The 27,534-nt window shown below is 35.0% G+C and overlaps 1 protein-coding gene across 1 annotated transcript in view; it reads left to right on the top strand.

Moving 5' to 3' along the window:
- The first annotated feature begins 3,051 nt into the window (after window positions 1-3,051).
- The window catches only part of LOC115440702 (acid sphingomyelinase-like phosphodiesterase 3a), a 56,250-nt gene continuing 31,767 nt past the window's right edge, over window positions 3,052-27,534 (top strand). Inside the window, exon 1 of the mRNA XM_030165119.1 lies at window positions 3,052-3,264. The gene's annotated coding sequence lies outside the window, so the exon portion shown is untranslated. The remainder of the gene's footprint in view (window positions 3,265-27,534) is intronic.

Consider the following 27,534-nt stretch of genomic DNA (forward strand, 5'->3'; position numbering starts at 1 on the left):
GGGCTCCCACTTTTCGCCAAGTGTGTTCCGTCCTATGATATGATAGGGAACGAGTCTATCGCCATTTTGGACACAAATTCCAAACTCCGGACTGATGCTGAGCAGAAAAACCTAAATATCACTTTGCACGACCCGGGATTCGAATCCAGGACCTTAGTGCTGCCGTACCGCTTTGTGCTTTTGTGGATACAATAATATATCATACGTACACATTATAAAACAAAACCTCCGCCGCGTCTGTCTGTCTGCCTGAACACGATAAACTCAAATCTATTGAATAGATTTCAATAAAATTAGATATGGAGATAGTTTGAGACCTTTGGAAGGACATAGGCTTTTTTTTGCCCCCAGAAAATATAGCGGGATTTTTATCCCAGAAAGACTGTCATGTGGGCGAATCCGCGAGCAAAAGCCAGTATATATTATGCAATGTTAGTGTTGTGTCAGTTAGTGATGAAAAATGAAATTTTCCGAAAAGGAACCCGACACAACTTAGATACTACTATGCATAAATGCGGCCTGCAAAACGTTTTGAAAAACGAAGCGACGATAGCCTAGTTGGGTGTGGATCGGACTGCCAAGACGAATGTCCGCAGGTTCAAATACCAAGGGCACACACCTCTGACTTTTCTAAAATCATGTGTGAATTCTTTATGAATTTATCGTTCACTTTAACGGTGAAGGAAAACATCGTGAGGAAACCTGCACATCTGAGAAGTTCTCTATAGGAATTTCGAAGGTGTGTGAAGTCTACCAATCCGCACTAGGCCAGCGTGGTGGACTAAGGCCTAATCCCTCTCAGTAGTAGAGGAGGCCCGTGCTCAGCAGTGGGCAAGTATATAATACAGGGCTGATATTATTATATATTATTAAATCGTTTTAATGTTATTAGATTAGACATAAATTCTGTGTAAAGGGAAGCCGGCAAAAATCGGGTTATATTGACCCTTCGCCGCTGGTCAATATTTAGATGAATACAAATATTATCAGCAAACCTGCCACACTACGTTGCTATGGGATCATAGATCATAAGACTAGTGAAATCAAGTAATTAAGGCGCATTTTTCTATTTACACTAGTCGTATCAACTAGGTTCAAGGAACATGGTATCCCCCAAATGCAATTATCAAACCTTGTTAGTACTAGCATACATAACTTAATATTAAAACATTCCGTAGTTAGATAACCATCATTGTAAGGGAAAATAAACCTTAATTATCTGTCAGTCAAAGTCTGACCTTTTCGCCAGTTGAAACGAAATAAATTGGTTTTACAGAAAAAGAATGCGAGTTACTCATTCGTTGGGACAATAAAACCTGTTTGGCTTATATTTTTTTGTTTTATTGAATATATTTGTTTAGTGTTTATTTTAAATGAGTTTATTTGTTACTAGCTTTTGCTCGCGGCTTTGTCCGCGTGATTTAAGTCCGGGATAAAAGTCCCGATATATATATTTCCGGGATAGAAAGTAGCTTATCACCTTCTCAGGGTCAATCCTACCGTACATCATCTTTGTCTAACTCCAACGGTTCAGGCAGCGTAAGCCAAGATAGCAGTTTTTTTTTTCGACTTATATGTATCTTTATATTATGACTAAATTACACAAAATCCTTATAAATTATAGCCTATGTATTATTCTAATGTATGAACAATATTACTGTAAAGTTTCATCCAAATCCGTCTAGTAGTTTTTTCGTGAAAGAGGAACTAAGATATATACATCCATCCACGCAAACTTTCTCATTTATAATATTAGTAGGATAATGTTTGTGACACTCGAAGCTAATCGAGTTCTTTTAGTTTTGTTTGAATATTTTAATTAGGGTTAGAGTATTGCGTGTTGGATTACCTCGTGCTTCAATTTCGAATTCAATTATAAATAATTATTATTAATTAATAGACGTTCAGAAATCCTAAATTCGACAGTCGCAATTAATATATTTGTAACATATGTTATATTTACGAACAACGGCCCGATTTGCTACGGGCTAAATGCGCAAAGAGAAGCCCTTCAACATAGAACATAGAACACATGTTATACGTAAATTATTTTCTGTACTTCTACAAACTTTGCTGATGTTAAGATATATTTTATATCCGTCCGGATAGCAACCACCGTACACAAGGTTTTAAAATCCGCCATAGTAGCCCACGTAAGTGTGTCGCGTTCTGGGATTAGCTAGTATATATCCAGTTACAACAGGCCGGCATAATTGTGTCGACTGTCGAGGAGTAATCATCTCTAACTTTCCATCAGGTGCGATGGAGTCACTTTAGCGTGTCCAGATAGAAAAAAGAACTTTAATCATGGCAAATATCGCAATGTGCTTAAAAAATGATACAGCTCTCTTCATATATCAATATATAGGTGTATATAGTTATTTAAACTTACAACAGACAAATAATATTAGTCCTTTTCGGGTTGACTACAGACGATAACCATAAACAAAAGAGTATATACATGTGTGATAAACGCACCTATGAGTGTAGTTTCTTTTTCTTAATTTTATGTATTTTGAATAATTTTTAAAATATTATCTGTATTTACTCCTCCATATGAATTTTACTGTACCGAATGTCATATCTCCATCCGCGCAATTTTTAAATTGATAAAGTATTAGCTTCACGTATTATATAATGCTTGCAAATTTCAAAAATATCCCTAGCACCACACTATAGTACATGTTATGTAATGAAAAACATAAATTATGGGAATTTTACACCAAGAACGACAACAAATAATGTCGATCCCAAAATTATGGTTTACGGAAATGTATATTTAATGACTATCATATTGTGATCATTATGAATCAAGTTCATTTGAAGCTTAGACACGCATCATTATAATAAATAAAAAATACAATATAAAAGTTCAAGGGCAAATAAAAGAATGTCTAAATACGCACAATACATTTCCAATCTTTTCAATTGCCTGTCATTAGTTTCAGCCAAATTGCTTTATACCAGATTGCGTCGACCTTCTTCATTCGAAGCTATACAAAATATCGCCGCGACAACCCTATACGTCGTATTACCTGGCATAGAGAAGCACTCGCCGTCCGACCGCCGAGCGGTACAGTCGCGTGTACGAGTTTGCACGAATCACTGCGAACTCGCTCGCTCCGACTCCGATCAACGGGCCGCGTGTGCGTGGATTTTCAAATTTCGAATACAGTGTTGATGTTCTAATTCCGTGATTTACGAGACATTTTTGTCGTGTGCGCAATCTCGTTGGGCTCACAACGCCGATGGAATACGCAATACGTGAGCGCTTTTTTTTTCTATTATGCTAATAGGGTTGTTGTTTTTTCCTGAGAAGGGTACGGTTTTGGTTCGTTAATGTTCGGCTTTATTGCGAGTTGAATGCGAATACGCAAATGGGATTTTTCGTGATTTTTATGCGCGGCCCCAGCGGTCAATTTATGACGGTTGGATAAACGTTTGATTTTAGAAGCGCTTTATTTTCAATCGATTGCCCTGGTGCCGGACTGGTTGCTTTTTTAATGACGGTGGATTATTTTTTATAAGTAACGTCGGTATGCAAACGCAACGTTTAATTTTTAATTTATTCACGACATTTAACGGAAACGTCCGTTACCGTAGACGTAGGTCTACGTCGTAGGCGTGCTACGAAATTATTTTGCGTGAGTTGTAGCAAAAAGTTTTCTTATTTGAATATGTATTTCTTACTATTTATTCGTCACAAATGATTGCTACTCAGACTCCGTTTAGCGTGTAACACACGACATTTCCAATCTTCACGTTTCCATTTACGGAAGACGTAAATCTTAACTGAGACAAGCCATATCAGATTTCAGGTGGCAAATCTATTACTGTCTTCACTAAGGTATATTGGTAACTGTAAATGTTTGGATGGCTTAAGCTTCCCAATTATCGCTCCATTTAAAATTAATTTCCATTTGGGTTATAGGTACGCCAGGTTGCGTGAAATAAATTAATTCCTATTAATGATTCTTAAGATTCTTGGTTAAGAAGAATTATAAGTCCTAACTCGCCAGGACTTACCGCGGTGTTTCAATGCGTATGATTGGCTATCCTGGTGTATAAAAATTGCTATCACAGGTGAGATATATAATTTACTAATGTCCCTTCGGTGTAGTTGAAGCGTATTATATAGTCTATCGTTCTTTAGGTTAATCAAAGATTTTTTTATAAGCGAAATATATAAGATATTACCAATCAGTGGCAAAGGGTCCATATAATCCGATTACTGCCGGCAAAAATATGTGTTACAAATAATAAATCAAATTCGATGATCGGAGTTCGACCACTGAACTACTAAATGTAAATAAAGCGGTTGATATATTATTAGAACTTTAAATATCAGGACTCCACATCGTCCCAATTCTTTGAAATATATTTCGACACTTGAAAGACATATCTAAGCGACAAATATACCGAAAATGAATTATATAAATATTTGGAAATCGCCATACTTTTATGCGTCATTTGATCTAGGTTTTGTGTGTCTAGGTCAATTTTAATATCATTAGACTATATCTTTATAAAATAAAAAGGTTTATTGTTATGAATTTTCATATTAAAATTCCAACTTTAAAAAACTCTATTAAAAAATTTGCTGATTATCGCTTAGATATGATTGCCCTGTAAGCGTCGATTTTATTTATAATGATTTCACAGTACCATGCAGTCTTCAAAACGTCGGGAGAAAATAATAATATAAATAACTGAGATAGACTCCATAAAACAGTTTTATTCTATATTTAGCCAGTATTTCTGAAGTCAGCGTTTACTAACTACATACTACTGGTAGTTATTTATTTTCACGAATCGCAAAACTGTGTTTGAAACCATCAAAAATGTAGCCGTAAAATTGTCTCGTGATATTTACTTTTGAATGTTTGTCAAAATTTATTATATTTCTAACAGATCAATTTCCGGTTGGATTTTTATGACATACACCCATAATAGTTGGTGTCTCATCCTCTCCCAATGACCAGTCAAGGTTCATAACCCGTTAGTGGGTTGCCCTGAGCATGGTCGCCTAATTTTCAAGGGTTGCGAGCGCTTACAGCGCTCACCCAAAATCCCGAAGTGTTTGCATAAGCCGGCCCTTGACAAGCCAACACACATAGGCTCATGTTAAAAAAAGGGACTTACAAGTCAATCATCCTAGATTGGCATTAAGACCATTTTTTATTTTAGTTTTTTTTTTTATTGTTTACACAAAAAATACAATAATTATACAACACTAGCATCTATCAAACCACAGAGGTTTATACTAGAGTAGATATATAACAATAAACGATGCGCTACACATTTATTGTAATATATCAACTAACAGGATACTGCTGCAGAAGAAAAATATAGTACGCTTTTACATTTTACACTTTGTTAAAGAGAGAACTTTCCGTAAATTCAATGTTGTCGAAAATATTTCATTTAATTTTAAAATTCTTTTTTCAATCCTATGTATTTAATTTTAAAATTTTGAAAAATGTATATGAAAACAATTTAGGTACATAAAGAATAATAATAATGTATTTTTTTTTGCTGAGAGCGATCTTTCGATAAAATCCGAAACGCAGTTTTATTTTGTCTCACATTCGTGTAAACATAAGAATCCATTTCAACGATAGATTATTTTAATCTCCTAATTATATAACCTATGTTAAAACATTTATTTTTCTACACACACATAAAAGCAAAAAAAAGTATAAAAAACATACACACACAGTTAACAATTTTAGGGATAATATGCTGACGCTTTTGTCCCCGTAGAGTTGGCAGAGATGTAACTAGCACCCACTTTGTGAACTTATATGTTCTTATGAATCAGGGAGCGAGTCTGGTCACAATTTTGCATATGTCGATTGCTAGAACCTAAGTTGGGGGTCTTATATGTAATTTAGATGCAGAATTCTAATTGTTTGACTGGGTAATCAAACCGGTAATCAAATCTGGTTTATAATTAAAATTAACTACCACACTATAATGCGATAGTAATCTTTCATTCGTGAATAAAATCTGAAATGTAAATCCCTTTTTTGGATTGAAATATGGGGGAGCAATATAAAAACACTTGTATTTTTGTTTTTTTCGCGGGGAAAAAATAGCGTTACCGCTACCACTTGAAGGGTGAGTACTGACTATGATCTTACAAATTTAAGATCAGCGAAAAAATATAAAAAAAATCCAAAAAAACACTCTAACAAAAATGACAATGACGAATTGTGTAATTATCTCGGACATTTTCACGCCCTGACGGACACAAAAAGGCACCCATTTTTATTTTCTTGCACAATCATCAATCGTGTATCCTTATTATCTGCTTTTATTGTCCGTCTGTGCTTCAAAACGATTTTGTAGGAAATATTTTTAGACGCTTTGTATGAATGGAGTTTCCTTTTTGAAAATAATGAGATTTCGCATGTTATATCGTAGACATTTGAAGAGTTTTGGAACTAGAGGTCGCGGGTTTGGATCTCGAATTGAGATATATATTTATACATAATATTTCGAGTAGATCAGTTTTGTGATATAATATAAATACGTTATACATGTCTTTATTGACTGGTTAAGATAAAATGAATCAACCACATAATTAAGATGATTTTAAAATAATAATATATTGTTATAGACTCAAGACCATAACATAAAAAATTAAATAATAACATTGACTAAACATTAATAAAAATGAAAACACAAACAAGAATATTGATACCATACACACACGCATTTTAAGCCTCAAAGGGTGGGCAGAAGCGCAACTGCTGCACCCACTTTCCGCTGTGCGTATTCCGTCCCATGATGTGATAGGGGGTGGGCACATTTCAGACTCCGGACTGATACTGATGACAAAAACCAAATATCACAGCCTGACCTGGGCATCGAACTAAGGTCCTCAGCAGTGCAGTCGAACTGTAATACAACAAAGCCACTGAGGCAATATTGATACCAATTAAATTAAATACGCTTATAATAAAGAATGAAAATAATTGGAATCGAAGATCATACGATTTGTTTAGCTTCGTTGTTTGTTCATTTTTTTTATTATTTATTGAACTTAATGAAATTAAGAACATTTCATTCGACTGAAAGCATGACTGCCTCTAGACAATAATACATCTTTTAATTGTTCTAAGTAATGGTAACACATAAGAACTTTTGAGTAAAGTATCCCAAGGGGGTAAGCAGAGACGCAACTTGCGCATTTTGTATGGTGTATTCCGTCCTATGAAGTCATAGGGGTGAGCCTCGGCATATCGGGCACAAATTCCAGAATTCGGGCTGATACTGAGTAGAAATATCCAAAATCACTTTGCTCAGTCTGGGATCCAAACCTGAGATGTAGTAGTCGTACAGCACGGACAATACAATTACGCTACCAACCCCATAAAAATACCGACTAATAACGTCTATCGACAACGAGGGTACTTTCAAACACTTACTGGTGGCAGGTCCCGCATATAAGATTCCGTCCGGATAGGTACCACCGCAATGTCCATTACTGCCGCCAAGCAGCAGTGTGTAGTTCTAGTCAGTTAGTTTCTACAGTAGTGTAGCAGCACTGTGGTGTTCCGGTTTGAAAAACATTGTAGCCAGTGTGACTCCTGGAGATAATAAGATTTAACATCTCACGTCTCAGAATGGTGCGTGCAGTGGAATACCAAACAATACTTTGTAATTCAAGGTGTTGGATGGTGTTTCTACTGTTTATGGGCGATCGTATCGCTTACCATCAGACGAACATCTCGTTTCGTCATTCAAAACAATAAAAAAAAACTCATTTTAAATAAATCCCAGTAACAATAAAATAACTCAATCACCGTGCGATCGTAACAAGAAACTCTTACATACAAGTTAAAAAAATTCAATATTGTTCTTTGTTCCCGAATTAAATTATGCCAACAATAACTCGCGTCTCGGCTGCGTGAAACTTTTTATTTCTCCTGTGTTACATTTATCGGTATTGGCCTGATAAAGTTACAAAGTATTTTTTGTTTTCTTTATGAAAAACGCCTGGGCTGACATAAAATGTTTGACGTAAATTGTCAAACGTAGTAAATTTTGGGTTTGGGAGATAATTTTTGAAATATTGTAAGGTAAAAATATCATGTTATGCTACGTTTAACGACTGAAGTGATAAAGATCGGTGGGATACATAGAAAATAATGCTAAGCTTGATAGCTGTCATTCATTTGTTCACATTTTGCACCATCGATATATACATAGAAAGAAAAAGAAAGAAAAATAGTTTATTCGTCGCAGATTGACACGCACTTGTACTTAAAAAGCGTATAAAGGGGGAAAAACAAATAAAATCCATATCTACTTCGTACTCAATATTTTACTCTATCACGCCTTGTTTGCTGAAGTCTTATATAAATGTATAAATAATAAAATAAACAGAAAATAAGAAAAAAATTAATTTATACAGCATTATTTTGACATTATGTTACTTAATGAAACCGTTCATTTTCATGAAAATAACATACAATTATTTACTCGAACCGTAGATGTAAAATAACAAAAAAGTTCCGAATGAATTATATATTATCATTAAATATTAATTTTAATTTTACACGCCATGATACTACTACTTCTTCTTCAAAAGAATTTTTCAGGGCAGAAAAATAACACTTTCACTAAGAAATATACTCACGCACACGCCATATTCGAACTAAACAAAAAAACTAAGAAAAGTAAAACTGGATTTTTTGCTGCAAATACTCGTTATCATCTATATCATACATATCACGGATGATTTTGGCACAATGTTAGCAGATAAAAACCATATTATGTGGTTTAATTTAACACAATATCGAATAAAAATAACACCCCGTATAAAAAAATAATTACTTAACCAAATATAAACTCTAACGCAAGCATTATAAAGCGCACTTTACCTACGCAAACTGATATTTAATTATATCCAATTACAAAGTAGCCCTTTTCATGGCAGTTAACGTTACATGCACAATCACGTGTCAGATGGCCGTAGTGGGCGTAAACGGCGCATAAATACACCGAGAATTTCCTTACGATAAAACTCCACGAAATTCAAACGACTCTAATAAATTTTGAAATACTTTCTGAGCGGAATGTTTGATTTAGATTTGTGTTGGGTATAGCTGTGTAAGTAGGGTATAAGTTATGCAATATGATTACAGTAAGGCGCCGCGCAGACGTTTAGTTGTAAACACACGTCATACATGACAGTAACCATAAATATTTACTACGTACTAGATCTGGCATTCCGCACACTCATTGTGTTCGACTCAACTGTACTGCAATCCGTACACCTGACTTTAGTATGATTTCTACATTAACAACGTGTGGTTATTTACGCAGTGATGCTCATAATATAAGAACTCGTGTCTAAGTGTAAACCTGGATGAATAAAAATATTAGTTAAAAAAGTAAAATTATTTGTTGTTAAATGAATAGGTTATGAGTAACGTTTTGGTTGCCATTTTAGTTCAGATTTTGAACAAATAGTTTATATGGACGTTCGTGTTTATAGAATATACGTCAATGACAGCAACGGGATGTCAATATTTCGTTTCCACAAGATTATTAATAAGCTGACTTTGGCTTCAACTAAATTGCTAAACTAATCAATAGTAGATTAGTTACAGTTGGTTTAGTCAATATTGTACTCAAGCGATCGTATGCGAACGTATTAACTTCGACAGAAATATTGTTTTTGGTTTGTCTAGAATAAACTTTCTAAATTATTTAAATGACATAAAAAATCGATTTTTGATACAGAGATAAAAATTTTACGGCGATTTTTAATTTAGCATTTTTCATCTACTTTTGTGGCTGACTGTACTTATTAAAAAAAACTACCTAAAGCTGATAAACATTGCAAACTAATGAATGAAGTTGTTGCTGGCTAGTATGCACGTTGTGATTAGATTTATGACCAATATTACAATAAAATTGCATATCTTTTGGGCTAGCTTACTTTATACCAAATTTTATCATAATCGATCCAATATATTCACCGTGCAATCGTATAATGATAATATCAACAGAATAGCAGCAAAGTAAATATCGTAGGTAATTTACGTTCGTCTGCTGTGTAAACAAAACCTCGAGGTGAATCGCGCATAATCAAAGGCAATGTTAAATTAATTCGACTACGAAAAATACAAAGGAAACAATTAACTTTTAATTCGTTTAAAGAAAATATCGTTGCTTCGAAATATCATAATAATAGAAGGTTGATTTTTATATTACATCGAACATAATAGTAATGATATTATGTAATATAAAGATGTTGAATATTCACATTTATTAATGGATAGAATGTGAAAAAAATGTATACTGTTGCTTTATAGCAAAAATAGATAAAAGTAAGACCTATCTAGTAAATTCCAAGAACCGCGGCTAATAAACTCTAGTGAATTTTCCAGAATATACCATTCCCAATTATTTTCCTAATAGAGGATCACTTTTTCAAACAATTGACGATGTTTTTTATTAATGCGAATGTTAGACATTGAAATGAAACCATTTTTTAATTTATAATTTTCTCCCAATGTTTTTAAGACTTTGGAGCCTTTTTTAGAATCAAAAATGTATAATTGTAAAATTTAATCAGATATTGTAACTTTGACTTTTCCCCCGATTTGGAGATAGGCTCGCCCCCTATCATCATGGGACGGAACACACTTGGCGAAAAGTGGGTGCCCTGGTTGCACCTCTGCATACCCCTTCGGGGATAAATGCGTGACGTTGTGTGTGTGTGACTTTTCGGACGAACAAAACCTCTGTCTTCTTGTAACTATAAAGGTTGCAGTCTTCGGAACATCGTGAGGAAATTATAATATAAAAAAATCCGCAATAGAATCCGAGAAAGAATTTTATTTCAATTTCCGTCTTAATATAATAAGAATTTGGGAACCTTATTTTAATCCTCATTTTATTACAATCGCGTGTCGGTTTTAAGTTATAAAAAGAAACGACTGTGAACCTAATTCTTAAGTGGATGATGAAGCAAAACCAGAGATGACGGAGTTCTTTGAAAATTATGTCGGCTTTTATATGGACTTAATAGAATATTGACATAAAACATTTCCCGAATTCTATTTCGGTTTTTATATTATAATTCCTTCGACGCGTCGTTTGCCTTAATAGTCACGGGGTGGATCACATCATATAAAAACCGCCATAAAATCCGAAAGATATTTTAATTCGATGTCTATAAACATAAGAAATCATAACTTACAAAAATATTCTAGAACTAAGAAATTCCTTCTTCTTTTAGCACCCAGATATATGTATTTGATAGGACATATTATTTTATATCCACCTAGATAGCGACCACCGTACACCAGGTGTTAAGCCCGCCATAGTGGCCCACATAAGTGTGTCGCGTTCCAAAATCAGCCTGTATCTATTCGGTTCCAACAGGCCGGCATAATTGTGTCGACTGCCAAGGTTGCCATTTCACAATTAAACATCTCTCATCACTAGATATTCTATCGGACCCTATTCAACTTATCATCAGGTACAGAGGGCTATTTTGTTGTGATTGTATAAAAAAAGCAAGGCGTGACACAGCGTGTTGCGCACCTAGCAAACCACTGTAAGTTAAGGAAAGTAATCAAGCACCTTTGTCCAAAGGCCCGTTTGCGAAGACTCGACGCATTACCTATAGTATTTTACGTCTTTGGATCTTAAGGGATAAGAGACTCAAATGCGTCTATGGTTGACGAACTGATTTTAGCTCCATTATGTGATAGAAAGCTACATATTATAATTTCGGGCGTGAAAAACAATGAAAAGTGAATTTAGGTTTAATTTCTTAGCCAGAAACTGACACAAGTAGTTACTCAACCTGGGAATCGATGTGGGGACCTAACGGTATAGGCACTATTTTTTTTATAATAATCCATAGGCCTCCAAGAAGCATAGAGAGCTTCTCTACGAAGCAAATTATCAGTAAAAAAATATAGCTTATAACTATCGTTAGATACTTTATCTGTCAAAATTGGCTCAGCAAGAGCGACTCTAGAGTGGAAGCTAAAATGCATACATACGTACGTAAGGTGTTAAAATCATTAACCTTCCTTGTTTCACCGTAGTCGGTTAATAACGTCATTACTTTAAATTCATTCCTCGTCACTGCAACCTTTTTTCCAACACAAATCCGAACATTTTGATTTATCTCACAATTAACAAAACTTTTGCCCAACTTCAGTAATCCGTTTAGCTCAATGGGGCATGTAACCAATTTGTCTTAAGTTCAAATTCATTGCCGGGCCCGAAACAAAATGTTAGTTTTTCTTGGCGCTAGATTTATAACTTGGGCCATGTGTGCGGCCAACAGTTTGGTAAGGAAATAAATTTCAGCTTACAAGGTCGCTTAATGAAGCCTCAAAATAAATGGGCTTGGCCATGTTTGGATCCAATTTTTGGTGAATAAGGTTTTGGGCTGGAAAATAGATATTTATGTGCGTAGAGGAAGTGTTTTCCACGTATGGATATAATAATAATAAATAATAATATCAGCCCTGTATTATATACTTGCCCACTGCTGAGCACGGGCCTCCTCTACTACTGAGAGGGATTAGGCCTTAGTCCACCACGCTGGCCTAGTGCGGGTTGGTAGACTTCACACACCTTCAAAATTCCTATAGAGAACTTCTCAGATTTGCAGGTTTCCTCACGATGTTTTCCTTCACCGTTAAAGCGAACGATAAATTCACAAAGAATACACACATGATTTTAGAAAAGTCAGAGGTGTGTGCCCTTGGGATTTGAACCTGCGGACATTCGTCTCGGCAGTCCGTTCCACACCCAACTAGACTATCGCCGCTTACAATGGATATACATGATCTATATATTATAAGTGAAGATATAACTTTATTCATTTCTTTAGCACATTGCGCGCACGCAGGGGTGTGATATTTGGTATAATTAAAGTTCATATAGAGAGTACAAAGAAATTAAATTTATGAATTACGATCCAATTTCCATCACTGGAAAAACACGATAACATATTATTACGTATTTGCTTTTACTTGCAGCAAAGAAACAATACAAAGATACACAACTTACGTTTACGCGAATGTCAGACATAAAAATTAAACTATTTTTTTCATTCTGCGTAGATAGGACCGTCATTAGACATTTTCTTAAATATACAAAATATTGTAGAACTGTAAAATATAAGTAGATATTAACTTTTTCGACAAATTTATATTATAAAATAACAATAATATCAGCGCTGTATTATATACTGTCCTACTGTTGGGCACGGGCCTCCTCTACTACTGAGGGAGTGATATAAAATACCGCTATAAAATCCGAAAAGTAATTTTATTTTGAAATTACACAACTAATAAAATATTTATAACTAACAGAATACTTCACAGTAAATACACGCAAATGATGTGGCTTCGTGTTTGTATATTTAATGATCCAGTGTTCTGCGGTTATTGTCAATTTCAGTTAATTGGTGTAATCCTCAATGACGTGCCAATTGTAGTAACGTCGTAACGTGTAAGTAATTTTCCTTTGGGTGTATTTTCGGGCTCTTAACGTACTTGCATCACGCCTTCATCCCTTTTCAGGGGTAGACAGAGGTGTTACAAAAGCCTCATTTAGCCTCATTTTTGTCATACGGGCACTGCAAAGGGTCTCCGTTGAACCTGGTGGTACGTGGAGTGGGGTCCAATAGAATGTCGATTGACGAGAGATGATTACCCCTCGGCAGTTGACACAATTATGCCGGCCTGTTAGAACCGGATGTACACAGGCTGATCGCGAATCACACTTACGTGAGCTACTATGGCGGGTTTTAACACCTTGTGTACGGTGGTCGGAATCCAGGCAGATAAAATATATTCTACCACTAGCTATTAAGTCTCATGTAATAGAGGGCTATTTCCGGGCAATATTCCAGACTGCGGTCTTGTATTGAGTAGAATAACGAGTTTAAGTATGATTAACTAGATTGCTCGTATCTTGATCGCGTTACCTCGGTTGCAGCCAAATACTAAAGCTTTGGTCGCATAGCAAAGATATTTTTTCATACTTGTATTCAAACCGTAAAGTATGTTTGCTGGTATTGATATATTTTATATCATCTCGGATAGCGACCACCGTACACAAGGTGTTGAAACCCGGCATAAGTGCGTTGACTATCGGCGGACAATCATCTCCCGTCAGTTTCTTTTAATTTTTATTCGTAGTTTTTTACGACTGGCTTATCTAGTAATAAACGTCTTTAGCCTTGAGGTTAAAATGCCTATTATTTTGTCTCCTGCTTTGCTATGGAGGGAAGTGTACAATTAATATTTTCAACTTCTTTCTATTTGATTAATGTCGTTGCAGAATAATGACAAATTAGTTTTCCCTGAGACTCGCCGAGCTTCATCGCTCGGTGTCATAAAATGCGTGCCACTGCTGATCCCTTACAGGAGTTGTAGTGGTGGGTATAAGGGCGAGAAAGTCTCTATTCTATCGGACCCCGCTCCACTTACCATCAGATACAGTGGGTTCTCTTTGCCGTAATCGTTTTTTAGGTCACAACTCTCACGTATATGATATTTATCTCCATAGCCTGTTTCATGCAATACAGCATTAGTGAAAAGACAACTTAAAACAATATAACGTAAAAGCCAGTTTATCGCTAAAAGCATCTGAAAACCCTAACATTATTTATGACTTAGTTGAACTAGATTTAGGTTGCCGCAAAGGCTAAGTTATCTTTTACATAACAGGAGGTGTGTTTAGGCCGACTCATGCACCAACCCGCTCGGGTAGGCAAACAGTTAAATTTTATTAACGAAGTTATGGAATGGCGGTAGTTGAGTAGACTGGTGAGATGACTAATCCCAGAAGACTGCCTTGACAACCTCGGTGGCGTAGTTAATGTACACTGTACAAGTACGACTACCGCGCTGAGGTCCTGGGTTCGAATCTCGTGTTGAGCCAAAATAATTGTGACTGGGTTTTTCCATCTTAAAAATTACTCAGCCGCAGCTCGTAGTCAGGAAGTTGGCGGTGGGATACCCCCGTGCCTTAGAAAGCTCGTAAAGCCTTTGGTCTTGCGCCGAATCTCTCTCCGGTCATGTCGGATCGCCGTTTCACCGGACAAGAGTGAAAGAACACAGAGTGCACCTGTGTATTGTGCACACACTTGTGAACTATAATATATCCTGCCTACTTGGTTGATCTCTGTTCAGATTGGCTGCCATGGCCGAAATTCGGCTAGGAGGGATTCATTAATTCATTCATTCAATTCCAGAAAAAAATATCACGTAGTTTTATTATAAAGAGCAAGTAACTCTACTTTTCACATTTGCTTTTCATAACCCAATTTCTTAAATACACAAAGCTTACATCATTTATATCGGGAAATAATTGGACTAAGCTAGTTGCCTCCCAGTTTGCATATCTTCCTCCCTCGGGAATATTGTTAAATTCGGGAACAAAATTATGCTATACAATATATTGGAAACGGTAATCTTTATTATAACGTACATTCTCTTTCGATAGACGGTTTGGTTCTAGAATTGCTGTCTGACGTCAGATAAGTCGGGCCGGCATAATGATAGTAATCTTGGTGCATCGCTCGTTAGTAAATATAATTATTGTAACCTGTAGATACCTTTAAAAGGATACGGTCTCATACTGAATAAATTTGTATTAATAATGTATCGTATGTGTTATTTAATGGTATCTCTAACAAATAAAAAAAAATGTTTTATAATATCTTAAGAAATTTGTTTTAGTGTAGTCGATTACACGGTTTTGGACCTGAAGGGGAAGGCAGAGTTGTAACTAGTGCATCCATTTTTCTCTATATTATGTATTCCTATAATATTCACTAGTGTAGGCCTCACTGCGGTGAGTAACTGAGGTTCTACGTTCGGTTTTCAAGTCAGACAGAGCACAGGTTGACGTGTTTTCCATTTATTAATCACACCTTTCCTTGAGTTTAGAATATGTGAAATGGGGTTAGAATGTGTGCGAAACAACGTAATAGGCTCATCTCTATTAAATCCTAACCCGTATGTAACCTCAGCATGTGGGCACTGGTTATATCTCTGCCTAACCTTCCAGGGACAAAGGCGCGTTTATATCATGTTCGTACAATATACAAAGTAAATTTATGCTAGGACGTTATTAGGCTAAGCTAGTTATTGTTAGCCTCCCAATTTCCATATCATTCTCTCTTGGGATTTTGTTCAATTTAGGTACAAAATTACGCGATACTATAATCGTAGGGTAATCTTTGTGATAGTTCTAAGCTAACATTATAATTTTTGTATTGGAAGTATTAAGAGCGTGTGATTGCTTATTGATGTTTATCTAGATCTTTTTCTCATTGTTGTGATGGGAATCATACCAGCCACACTAAATTATATTATCTGAATCCTCACGTTTCTATGTATCTATTTCTCGATTTTGTTTTCACAAGTACCTACATACTATAAATTGTGTTATGTACCACCCAACTTGTTGCCAATTAATAATTATTTTCTTCATTTTCAGTCCCAAATCTATATACAAACTTTGGTGCATCTCACTTTGAAGGAATATATTATTATTTACTAGCCAGTCTTGTTATCCATTGTGAAAGTAATCTGTAGTAGTATGGGTGACTTTAAGAAATTAATTTTATTCTATTAATTTCCACTTCAAACGTATCATGTGAAAGCGGACGTAATGTTGAAGAGAAATACCTTCCTTCCAGTCAACCTTGGGAAGTGCAAGACAGTAAAACAAGTCTAGGAAACTAATCTAACTAACCGATTAGTAGAGAACCTGATTCCTATAGCAAGCACCTTTCAGAGAAATACATATAGCATAGTAACAGAGGAATTACAATAGGGGACCGGCCTATGCTTGACTTTGTTCATTATTCTATATATAATGGTTAATAATATGAAAAAGAAGTACTCCTGCGAAAAATGCATAAAAATTGGTTAAAAAATGAGCGAGTAATACATATTTAAAATATTGTAATGTGCAGAAGTGGGCGCGATGTGGGGATATCGCTACATCTCTTTCTTTCGCACGCGTCGTAATTCCCGATGACGTCACATGTGGATATTTCGTCTCTTTTCTGTTTCTTGTTAATTACCCCTTCCACCGAAATTCAAAGACTTATAACTTGTTGATTTTTTACCAGATTTTAAAAATTCCTTCTGTGTTATAATTTATATCATGTAAATATTTGATGAAAGTAAAGAACAAAAATGAGTCCGGTACACTATTCAAAGAACTGAATTATGAGGACATTAAGGAGTATTAGAGCGAAGATTTCGCTCATGTATGGAAGATATTGAAACTGTGGCAGTAAATAAGAAGATGGAGTAGGAGACTAGGATTTAAAACCGATGCTAACGACTTGCCTTGAGTAAAGAGTGGTAAGACGACGCGTGGTCGTATTTACGAAGATTGATAATGAACCGAATGGAGTTATGAACGAATGAACGAGAATGAAATTGCCTTATATAAAGTAATCTATGTCAGTAACAAGTTTGACATCTTAATCCATTTCTAAAAGGCCACATAAACCTACGCACTACCTACTCCCTATTGACAACTTACGCAATACCTACTTTACATACATTACTTTACTTACATACTCTACATATAAACATTTGTCTTAAATTCCAATTTTTAAATCTGTTGCTTTTATTCTGTTTCATTAAAAACTCGCATCAAACACTGCACCGTATTTCAATTCAAGTATCACATTTTGTATGGAATTTATTGTGTACATTTTCCACGTATCGCTCTCCAATGAACTTGCCAATATTATTTTCTCCCGTAAAACCAAGTATATTTTATTGCAGTTACCCTTCTGTAGGAATGAGAGGCCCTTGCTATGAATTTTTCAGCACGCCAAGTGGGACATTTATATAGGAAGCAGTTATATAAATATCTTGGTAATAAATCAAATTATGTCGCTGTACCTTTGTAATATGATAAAAACTGTTTGTAATATAAAAATAACTAAAAGAGTTAATTTTCTTAACAGTTATTTTTTTAAGCTGATTCCAAAACAGGCTCCATTAAATTTGAGGATTTTAATTATTAAGCGAATTTTTGTAAGTTTCTCACCAATATGCTTGCATGAAAGACTATTCTTTGATTAAAAGTTGCTATATGTATTTTTTTAGATTAATAATAACTTCTATGTAAACCAGAAAAGGGTCTATCTTTTTTTATTGCCCAAGCAGACGAGCTAACTGCCTACCTAGTAAGTGTTGTACGGTGCCCAGCGACGTCGGTAATGCTAGAGGCATCACCGACGTCGCTAAACTGTTGCCTACCTGTGGGAAAGGACCCATATACCCTGATTCCTGCCGCCTTTTATTTCGTAACTAATTTAAAATCTAATTTTCCTTGGAACGATTTACAGACATATTAGTAGTACCTATATATTGTGTCGAGTTTTCTTTCGGAAAATGTCACCTTGCGCCACTGTTGTCCTCCGTACAAATCCTTTTTTTTAACCCAATTTGAAGGACATGTCATAAAGCCTAACTTATGACAAATTTTTTCAGCAGTACTACTGTTTACCTCTAACATCTCTACATCTCAAATTATTGAATTTATAATACTAGTAAGGTAATAAACAATCTCATTATTATTAATGCACCAGTTTCAGTCGTATTTTTCACTAATAAAATTATTTTGTAACCATTACATTGATACGATACGATGGCACTGACCTTCCACCAGTGAATAAAATTTATTATCTTAAATAGAATGAAAAAAAGAAATCTATAAATATTATAAAACTAAATCCCCTTTTCTGTCTGTCAATATGTTATCGATTTTCTCAAAATCTACTGAACGGATTTTTATGAAATTTGGTATGGAGATAGTTTAAGACTCTGGGATAGCTACATTCTATCCCGGCAAAATATATAGCTAGACTCTAATCCCGGAAAACTCCTTCACGTAGGCGAAGCAGCGAGCAAAAGCTGGTGTACTAATATGGACAAGTAGTAAGATAGCAAGATCGTAAGAACACATCCCTCTGTAGTCATAAAATTCCCATACAAATATTTACAGCACTTTGACCCTTTAGTTCCAGCCCTTTTTACGACTCTCCCAATTCTTAGGGGGTTAATACACTATATCGGGATTAGATTGAAATGTATCATCATTTTGTAAAGTAGCCCTAGTGTAAACTAAGTGTTTTGGTGAAAATTTGTAATCTTTCAGATGACGCATTTTGTTTTGAGAAACTTGTATGCAACAGAGGTAACTTTAAGTAGACAAGTATTAAGAATTCGGTTTGAACGATAAACTGTGAGTTTTTTTTTATATACGGCAAAGTGACCCTACTGTACTTGATGGTTAGTGGAGTGGTGTCCAATAGAATGTCGACTGCAAAGGATTAATCCCTCGGCAGTCGACATAATTATTCCGGCCTGTTGAAACTGGATATGCACAGGCTGATCCCGGAACACGACACACTTCCGTGAGCCACTATGGCGGGTTTTAATACCTTGAGTACGGTGGTGGCTATCCAGGCGGATATAAATTATATTCTTCCACCAGGGGTAGGAGTTTAGATGCTTTACCAAAAATCTTTTGGGTGATACATGACTGATACATTCTACGTGTTTCAAAATATCTGATTTCATATCGAAAAGCTTTTTAGCAGTTCGAACAAATAAGCTAACAAAACACAGTAATGTCTGATTTTAGATTAATCCAGTTTTACTTTGCGAACGCGTAACGTTCAAATTCGCAATCAGCACACAGACAAACGACAAATTTGTTTATAGTTAACAGTTTAAAAGGTCTTTCATTTCCCGTTACCGGTTATTTGAGTTCCGGTGGCGAACGTATAACAAAGTTGCAAAGTACACTCGTAGCAATGCTACGCCGTAGCGCTCGTAGACTGCTACGGTTTTAATACGTAGCGAACCATTTCCATTTTAATTTTTAAGTTTTTAAAACAACTAATTAAGTTGTATTACTCAAGTTGTTTTTCTGTTATGTAATTTTGTAATTGTGCCGTATTCTTAAGAAATGTAATAACAATACAGTTTATTATAACTTTCAGTCAACCCTCATTTATATTTCTTATTTATAGCTTTAAATATCTTTAGTTATATAAGCGACTTTATTTAAATAATAGTTAAATATTCACTTATAACTTGACTTATCATAAGTGCAACTTCGTTCGCCTACGTGATAAATAAATCATTTTTATATTTATTTGTCTTTAACATCCAGTAAAGTTACTATGAATAAATAACTAAGTTCAAGAGTGAAAGACTGATTAGTTAATTGATGATTAAACCAATTTAGTCGTAACATATGTATTATTTATTTTGAATAAATGCATACTTTTGAAATTAAGGTCACTTTATCTATACTAATATAAAGAAGAGAGATTTGTGAGTTTGTTTATATTAATCTCTGGATCTACTGAACCGATTTTGAAAATTCTTTAACTGATACAAACCTATATTACTCTTAAATGGTATAGGCGTTACCTCGGGAAAATATAAAGCTGTGTTTTTATCCCGACTGAAACCGCGTGCAAAAGCTATAATACTAAAAAGATAAACCAAAGAAGTATCGAAACCACATTATTGATCTACTCGCCGCGCTTAAGATATAAAGCAGAAGCACACCAGATTATCCGTAACTTAAGAACTAAAACATCAACAATGCATGCGAAGAATCTTTCACATTATTAAAATATAAGTTCAAAACCTCATTTTATCGAGATTCAAAGTAATCATAGAACAATTTCATATCGAGTTTGAAATGAAAGTTAGTGAAAATATATGAAGCTATTAAAGATTTTTGTGAAATATGGTTTCTTTACCTGGGAAAGGATTCACCGTTTGCTCATCTACTTCAAGTTATAACTAATTAAGATTAAAATAAAACTATTTTTCTTATTTTATCGCGGTTTTAAATTATAATCTTCTTCAGACGTTATAATTGCCACAAATAATTAACAAAGTGACATACATCATTGGATAAAAGAAAAAACTCTCTAAAAATATACAATAATCTCTCTCCTGTGCTATGGAGATGTTTAAAACCCTGGAATAGTTATAATTATAGTATTACTTTCTATCCCGGGAAAATATAAACCTCGAGCAAAAGTTAGTAGTTCATATTACAAATTGCGAAGGTATAAGTTTATTTAATGTATATTATAGAATTATTATTTCCTTTTACATTAGAAATGTCTTCTAAGACTTTAATGTGAAGTACGAAGAGCTTTTAGTGGAATTACTTTTTAAAGAGGTAAATAGAGGCTTTCTGTAGACTCTAAGTTTATTTTAGTTATTTTTTTATTGACTTAGTAGACAAATGAGCGAGCTGTCCGTCTGATGGTAAGCAATATTCGTCGCCCTTGGACTAAAGTAATGCCAGAGATACAGCCAAGTCGTTGCCTACCGGATAACCATTTGGTTTTTAATCATAGGATATTAAGTCCAATTTTATTTCAAAATTTGAATATCGGAAAATCCGTAAAGATTGAGCGTTTTTACTAGATGAAACAACAAAAGGAGGGATGGATAAAAATATATTTTTATCTTTACAAAAAATTTACGCTGGTCAAAATATTTTTGAAAATGCATATTTTTCATGTTAAAGCAATGAAAACGAAGTGACAGTGCTTGATGACACCTACTAACCACTACCCTTGCAGTAGTCTACATAATTAACTGAAAAGTAATTTTATTTAACTAAAAGTAGTTTTATTTAACACATACTCTAGCTTTTATCACTGACGGGTAAGCAGAGACGCAACTGTTACATCCACTTTCTGCACAAATTTCATAGATAATAAATAGAAAAACCCAATAACACATTACCCGTCTCGGGGATCGAACCTGAGTCTTTGGCACTGCATTCAAACCATAATACGACACCGAGTATTTAAATATCAAACAATCACGTAACAATAAGAAATCAATATATCATTACTGCCTATGTACTTCTGCCTAGCATGTTTCATTCCAATGATACGAGATAGCAAACTTAGTACAATTAGGCCTTCACAAACGAGGGGATCGTTTCCATTTGACAGTAAGACGTAACGGCCAAAAGGGCCATTATTGTAATACGCCACCCTCACGCCGAAGTACCCCCTGCAGATTATACTAAAACACTTCAGCTGTCATTTGGCCTAAGTCGAGTCTCGTGGTCACATTATTTTTGCATACTTAATTATTTGGAAGCCTCTCGTTAGAATTTTTAAGGTGGACTTCAAACGTGTTCCAATTTGTTAGAGATACTCTGTCAGTTTTAGACGCTGTGATATTTTTTAATCAGAAGTGTAATGAAACTAACTTGGTAAAAGAGACATGATAAAATAATGATGTAAATAAAAATTAACAACACTAAAAACCCTAATGTTAAAACCGTATGACAGATTTTACACAGGCTAGGACATTAACTATTTTTAAATTTTTCGTTATAAAATAAATCATTACAGTCAATCGGGCTAACTTTGACAGATCATCCCTATATTTTTTTAGCTAACTTTTACTATTATAAACATGAGACAAGAGTCTCAATGTATTTTCATAATCTCAAGTTATTAAATGTCTATAAAAATCATAAATTATTTTAAAATCTGTCAATTTTGTTGTGTGTCAAAGTTATAACCCCTAACGGGGTAACTTTGCCACAGATGAGATTTATCGCAAGAATCATAACTTTTAAACATTTTATAGCTTTAAGGTACATATTTCGATCCATTCATGTTTAAAACAAATATATTTGTTGCTTGATTCTACTTACTAACAACCTTCACATAGAACGTCATTATTGTTGTAAGTAATTGGTATATTATGTGGTCTGAGTTATTTATAAAATTAAGTAAAAAGATGTGTTATTGACTCGAATGTTTATTTCAGAGTACAATATGTAACTAGGCAAACAACAAAATTCAAATATTTACAAAAAGAGAACACATTAAAAAAATATTGGTCACAACAAAGGTTACATGCTACAACAAGTATGAACCAAAATCTTAATCTATTCTCTATCCTAAGCCCTAACTAAAATGAAAAAAATAATCAACACAGATTGGCCATGTTTCAACCGTTATCGGTGCTATTTCAGCGTATCTAGGTCAAAACGCGTGGAAATCTAATTATTGCACCGTTGTAGAGAATATGATGAAGCGTCCATTGTACTGCGCTGTCAGTTTTATACTGTCAACGTGAATTTGAAAACGGGGACACCGAAAACACCAGTTATTTGTGTCTAAATCTGAACATTACTACGTTAATGATTGCCAGGCTTTGGCGGATATTCTATAGACATGAACGTGCATATAAACTATTCGTTATAACGTAATCATTTGAACAACAAATAATTTTACTTATTTAACTAATATTTTTTATTCAATTTCCGGTTTACACTTAGACTCGAGTTTTTATATCATGAGCGCCATTCCATACACAACTACAAGCTGCCAATATTGACTATACTAAAGTCAGTTTGAATGGATATCAGTTCAAATCAGTTGAACACAGTGAAAGTAAGGAATGCCAAATCTAGTAGGTAGTACATATTATATCGATGTTGCACAGGTTATTAATAAAATTCTAAATACCAGAATAACTTATGCTTTTGTGCTAAACACATTTTGATGAAATTCAATACGGAGTAAGCTTAAGCCAAAAACTCTTTTTTTTTAAAAGCTAGTTAAGAAAACATTGTTATTTTAAATTTAATATGATGTTATTCTTTTTTATGCATTTACAAACAAATTAGCATAAATAAACTGGTAGACATTACTATATATGAAATATCTCATGTCTCTTATAAAATAAGATTTCACTTGTAGAAAACGTCGTAGCAAATTCTTTGTAACGCAGAAGAAAATAATAGTTTCCCAGACGTTTTTATACAAGCCGAGAAGGCTCGCTACATCTCGTTATATTTATTAAAAACGAAATAGCAACCGTATTTTTCGGGCTAGCTACAACTTAGCTACCATATTTATTACAAAGCGGGCTGTCTAAGTACATAATATCTAATCTAACTTATACTGCTAAAATTACTTTACTTTTAATATAAAAATGCAAAAGTAAAAAGTTTGGAGGTTTGTTAGAAGTAAACGCAAAAATAACAGAATGGGTTAGTCCTGGACTAACGTATAGGCTATATTTTTTCCCGGTAATTGGCTTTCATATGAACTTATGATATTTTAAATTAAATTCTTTAATAAGTGACTCTGGCGTCTTACAGATCATGCTGTGGATTTCTGTTCACGCGGACGAAGCCGCGAGCAACTGCTAATATAACACAATAAATTGTGCCCGATATGGCGATAGGCTTGCCCCCTATCACATCATGGGACGGAACACACTTGGCGAAAAGTGGGGGCCTTGGTTGCGCCCCTTCGGGAATGAATGCGTGATAATGTGTTTGTCCCCACTGCACCTTATGGTAAGTGGAAAGGGGTCCAATAGAACGTCGACTGACGAGAGATGATTACCTCTCGGCATCGACTTAATTATGCCGACCTGTTGGAACCGGATATACACAGGCTAATCTCGGAACGCGACACACTTATGTGGCTGGTCCAATAGAAAATCAAAGATGATTATCCGTTGGCAGTCGACACAATTATGCCGGCCTGTTAGAACCGGATATACACAGGCTGATCCCGGAACGCGACGCACTCACGTGAGCCACTATGGCGTGTTTTAACGCCCTGTGTACGGTAGTGGCTATCCGGGCGGATATAAAATATATCCTACCGCCAGACTTAATGTACAATAAAGAGTTAAAAAAATAGGCGTCGTTTTTCAACACATATGGCTTCTTAACAACCGAAATAAAACACCCAATCTATTGTATGACTTATCTAACTCAGCAACTTCACCATTACGCGTCGAGTGACGGCTGGCGTAAATTTAGTTTTGAGGGCTTCCAACTTAAGTGACATCAGAACTTGTACTATTATATCAAACTTGTTTTTACTACTTTTCCCGCTTAGTAAACGAAACTTATATATTATTTATGTTTTCCGAGTGATTTTTTATGCAGTGTTTTAAAAGTTGGTCAAATCTCGGTAGATGTTTATGGTAGCTGGATGGAAGTTTTGTGTAAATTTCACCATAGTAAATAAGAACAATCGTTCGCACATACGCCTTTCTTCACGAATGAGTAGGCAGAGGTGCAACAGGTGCACCAACTTTCCGCCGTGTGTATTCTGTCCCATGATGTGATAGGGGGCGAGCCTAACGCCATATCAGACACACATTCCAGACTCCGGGCTGACACTGAGTAGAAATATGTAACTGCCAGACCCAGGGCTCAACCGGGAACGAAATTAAAATTATAAAGAATAAAAAGTAAGTAGTCAAGTGATTTCGTATTAATCCTATACGGATAAATATTAAAATAATTATAATTCCACATACTATATACGTTCTTATATCATTATAATCTACAGACTTTTATCTGAACCACCATTCGCATGTTACCTAAATCTAAGCTCCCGTTCCAAAATGTTTCATATATGTATATTCGTTTTGGCACATCACCAAAACCAGTGCACCTATTCTGACTGGATTTTTGTAGCCTGTAATCTAATCCAGATTTAATCCATAAAAAATATTTTACACATTCAACGCCACGGTCAATACTAGTTATAATAAAAAGCAAAGAGATTAAACACTATAGTTAGAACAGACATAAGGACCAAATCTGTGCTCCAAAACTGATTAATAATAATATTAATAATAATATCAGCCCTGTATTATATACTTGCCCACTGCTGAGCACGGGCCTCCTCTACTACTGAGAGGGATTAGGCCTTAGTCCACCACGCTGGCCTAGTGCGGATTGGTAGACTTCACACACCTTCGAAATTCCTATAGAGAACTTCTCAGATGTGCAGGTTTCCTCACGATGTTTTCCTTCACCGTTAAAGCGAACGATAAATTCACAAAGAATACACACTGTACACACACCAAAACTGATTACCAATTGATAATAAGTTGTTGTCTTATATGAAAAAGCCGAGTGACAAGATGTCACAGCGTCCTTAGATATTAATTAAAATAATATATTTACAGAAAGTATGCTAATATGTGCATTAAAAACGAGCAAATCACAATATGGAAAAAAATATGAAGTATTTCGCATTGGTGTTTTACTATTTCACAGTAGATTAAGTAACCATCGTATGAGCACCAAATTTTTATATGACAATCTTGCCAATGTCCACTCTATACAAGTGGCGTAAGATAGAATTTTCTGAAAAGGAACTCTACACAACATATAGGTACTATTATGCATAAATGTGGTCTTCAAATCGTTCTAATGATAATTAGATTCTACATAAATCCTAAATAAAGGGAAGCCGGCAGAAAACGGCTCATATGGACCGTCCGCCACTGCTCTATACAATCTCAAAACTCTTTGATATAAACACATAAAACAAAACATAATTCACACGACAATTACGACAACATGGTCATTTACTTAGCCACTCTAGTACAAAGGAAATAAAAACTTTTAACAGGAGAGGCGTCTCGGCCCGCTACGCTGGCCTGTCATTAACTCTGAAGGGCAAAAGTACCTTTAATTTGACCCATAAAATTTTCCTATTCATAGTTAAAATTAAATAAAGTTAGTCTTTAATTATGTGATGATTTGAAGTCGTGTTGACGTTCAATAAACACTTATTGATGGTTAATCAATAATGTTTATAGCAAAAAGAAATTATTGAGTATTTTATGGTAAATAATATTGGAAAGGACGTTGGTTGTTTTTCGACAAGTTTGTGACTTAGTAACATCAACTAGTACTTTTTTATTGCTTTAATGACGAAACGAGCTTTCCGTTCGCCTGATGATAAGATATACGACCGCCCGAAAACAGTTAAAACACTACCCAACACCTTGAATCACAAAATATTGTTTGGTATTCTACTGCGCTCGCCATCCTAAGACATGAGATTTATAGTCTTATTATGTTCAGTAGTTACAATGTGTACAATCTCCTTCAGACCGGAACACACCAGTGACTACATACTGCTGCTTAGCGGCAGAAGTAGACGTTGCATTGTTACCTACCCAAGTGAACTCTCACATATGAGAGACTTACCACCAATAAACGTACTGTACTTAATATACTTATAATCAGGCAGCGTATTCATCACATTATCTAGCATAACTCTTGACACGGCAATGCAGTGTCTGATAGTCGGTAAGAATTCATTCTGTCAATAATGCTAATAAATATGTACGTATATTTTTTATGAACTGTTTCGGTGGAATAGTGGTATTACGGTACGACTGCAGTGAGGTCTCGGATTCGATCCCCGGGTCGGGCAGTGATATTGGATTTTTCTACTCAGTGTCAGCCTGAAAGCTCTTCCCCTATCACATAATGGGACGAAATATACACGGCGGAAAATGGATGCACCAGTTGCGTCTCTGCCTACCCCTTTGTAGAAGGCTTCAGAGACGTATTTTAATGAAAAACAACACATCGAAGTATTCTTCCAGTGAGTTTTTATAGTCATATTGTTTGAAAAATATTTTTTTATTTCTTATT

The sequence above is a fragment of the Manduca sexta genome, chromosome 20, assembly GCF_014839805.1.
Source record: "Manduca sexta isolate Smith_Timp_Sample1 chromosome 20, JHU_Msex_v1.0, whole genome shotgun sequence".
Lineage (NCBI taxonomy): Eukaryota > Metazoa > Arthropoda > Insecta > Lepidoptera > Sphingidae > Manduca > Manduca sexta.